General features: G+C 42.6%; 1 pseudogene; it reads left to right on the top strand.

Annotated features, from left to right (window-relative positions):
• The first annotated feature begins 1,331 nt into the window (after window positions 1-1,331).
• On the top strand, window positions 1,332-2,472 carry LOC142865717 (malignant T-cell-amplified sequence 1-like; annotated as a pseudogene).
• The last annotated feature ends 789 nt before the right edge of the window (window positions 2,473-3,261 follow it).

Genomic DNA, 3,261 nt, shown 5'->3' with positions numbered 1-3,261 from the left:
TGAAACCCACTAAACCCACACAAGAAGTAAAATAGGACCATACTGATAGATGCAATTTTAATATTAGAGCAGAATGCCTGGTACTGCTTGTCATCTTAGATACTGTCAACAGAAAGCATTTGGTGGATAAACAATCTCCAACAGCTTTTCTGCAGAGATGAACCAACCTGTGTGTGTGTGTGTTGGGGGGGAGATGAGCCTAGCTCACAACAATCTCAACCGCCTGGGCTCAAGCAATCCTCCTGCCTCAGCCTCCCAAGAGGCTGGGACTACAGGCATGGGCCACCATGCCCGTCTAATTTTTCTTTCTATATATACATATTACTTGGCCAATTAATTTCTTTTGATTTATAGTAGAGATGGGGTCTTGCTATTGCTCTGGCTGGTTTGAACTCCTGACCTTGAGCAATCCTCAGGCCAACGCCTCTCAGAGACCTAGGATTACAGGTGTGCTGGGCCTAAGAGAAATTTTTATCTCTCCCTCCCTGTTTTTTCTGATAAGCCCCTTTATCTTAATTTTTTTTTGAGACAGAATGTGTGGTACTCCTTGTCATCTTAGATACTGTCAACAGAAAGCATTTGGTGGATAAACAATCTCCAGCAGCTTTTCTGCAGAGATGAACCAACCTGTGTATGTTGGGGGGATAAATAATGAGAATTGAGGACCAGATAAATGACTGAAAAAAAATACTTCCTCTTTCCACAATACAAGCATTCATTTAAAGGGTATACCTGTATACCTAGGGGGAAAATGCAAGCAAGCTTTACAAAAAAAAACAAAAATCGCTGTGAGCCCCGTCACAGGGTTGAGACTCTGTCTCAAAAAAAAGCAAAACAAACAAACAAAAAAAATTTAAATCACACAATGAATTCTACAACAACTTGTGGCTTTTTATCATAGGCCGAGAACAATGTATTTTCTCTTCCTGTGATTTTTCCTGTCCTGAAATAAATGCAAAGTTGATCTTGAAGGTTCCCAACCATCTTCCAGTTTCCCTGAGTCAGAAACACGGTGAACACGGTGTATTGGACCGTGTGTCTGTGTGCGTGCACGTGGGTGCCTGTCCTTATTCCTTTTGGGCACCGCGCTCTTTGGTCTCACAGAGTGGGCCTTCCTTGGTCCTTGACTGAGGCCGAATGGACTTAGCGATCGGATTGAAGGGACTTGACTACAGTAACCAGGGTGGGGAAAATTTTATTGATTCCAAGGTATACATTTCTAAATGAATAGGGTGAGCCACACATTCCCGAGTGGCCTCTGGCAGTGGATAGGTGTCCCGGACGGTCCTCCTGCAGCTTGTTGTGGTAGCTCAACATTGAGGAGAGGAAAATCATTCATTTCCCTAGTGATCATAGATGAGTCTGCTGAATTTTTTATGATGTCCTGGAAACATATAAAACACCCTTCCTGGACAATAGCCCCGACTGTCAGTGCCAGCCTTCCTCCTGTAAGGGGATCTGCCAGACCCTTACTAATTCAATTTCTTTCCCATTCGGGGCCCTTCCCTTATCGTCGCCCCCTTCACCTTGGATCATGTTTAAGAAATTTGATGAAAAGGAAAATGTGTCCAACTGCATCCAGTTGAAAACTTCAGTTATTAAGGGTATTAAGAACCAATTAATAGAGCAATTTCCAGGTATTGAACCCTGGCTTCATCAAATCATGCCTAAGAAAGATCCTGTCAAAATAGTCTGATGCCATGAACATATAGAAATCCTTAGAGCAAATGGAGAATTACTATTTTTTAGACAACGAGAGGGGCCTTTTTACCAACCCTAAGGTTACTTCACAAATATCCTTTTATCCTGCCACACCAGCAGGTTGATAAAGGAGCCATCAAATTTGCACTCAGTGGAGCAAATATCATGTGCCCAGGCTTAACTTCTCCTGGAGCTAAGCTTGACCCTGCTGCAGTAGACACCATTGTTGCTGCCATGGCAGAAGGAACACAGCATGCTCTATGTGTTGGAGTCATGAAGATGTCTGCAGAAGATATTGAGAAAATCACCAAAGGAATTGGCATTGAAAATATCCATTATTTAAATGATGGGCTGTGGCATATGAAGACATATGAATGAGCCTCAGAAGGAATGCACTTGGGCTAAATATGGATATTGTGTTGTATCTGGGTTTGTGTCTGTGTGTGACAGCATCAAGTATATGCCTCTGTGGTTATGCTGAATAAATTCAACAACTGCTAAAAAACAAACAAGCAAAAAAAAAAAAAAACCAAAAAACACCCTTCCTACTTAACATAGCCAACCACAAAGTTCATCCCAGGCACAACTATTTAACATCATGAATTTCACAGTGTAATAAAGGGAATGGCCTAGAGAGAGGGAAAAAAAGTAAAGGACAGAAAGATTTTGTGTCCTTTTAAAACTTCCCCCCCATCCCCTGATTTTGGAAACTTGTACTCTGGCCTCTATCCCCAGGTTGAATTAAATCTTTTCTTAAAACTCCCGAGCAGTCCCCAGCCCCACATGCCTTGTTTTTGGCCCAGCTGAGACCAGTGACATGATTAACCACAATAATAGCTAAAGCGGAGCACCCTCCCTCTATGTATTTTTTAACATACTTATTTATTTATTTATTTATTCATTCATTCATTCATGTATTCATGCATGCATTCATTTAATTTTTTGAGTCAGAGTCTCACTTTGTTGCCTAGGCTTGAGTGAGTGCCATGGAATTTTCCTGTCCTGGAAGAAATGCAAGTTGATCGTGACGGTTCCAAACCATCTTCCAGTTTCCCTGAGTCAGAAACACGGTGAACACGGTGTATTCGACCGTGTGTCTGTGTGCGTGCACGTGGGTGTCTGTCCTTATTCCTTTTGGGCACCTCGCTCTTTGGTCTTACAGAGTCAGACTTCCTTGGTCATAGACTGAGGCCGAACGGCCTTAGCGATCGGATTGAAGGGACTTGACTATAGTAACCCGGGTCGGGGAAATTTTATGGATTCCAAAGTATACATTTCTAAATGAATAGGGTGAGCCACACATTCCCTTGGGGCTTCTGTCAGTGGATAGGTGTCCGGGACGGTCCTCCTGCAGCTTGTTGTGGTAGCTCAACATTGAGGAGAGGAAAATCATTCATTTCCCTAATGATCCTAGATGAGTCTGCTGAATTTTTTATGATGTCGTGGAAACATATAAAACACCCTTCCTACTTCACATAGCCGACCGCAAAGTTCCTCCCAGGCACAACTATTTAACATCATGAATTTCACAGTGTAATCGAGGCAATGGTCTAGGGAGAG

Source organism: Microcebus murinus, chromosome 31 (genome assembly GCF_040939455.1).
Source record: "Microcebus murinus isolate Inina chromosome 31, M.murinus_Inina_mat1.0, whole genome shotgun sequence".
Lineage (NCBI taxonomy): Eukaryota > Metazoa > Chordata > Mammalia > Primates > Cheirogaleidae > Microcebus > Microcebus murinus.
Note: the sequence above shows the minus strand (reverse complement) of the source record. Positions and strands in the feature narration are given on the sequence as shown.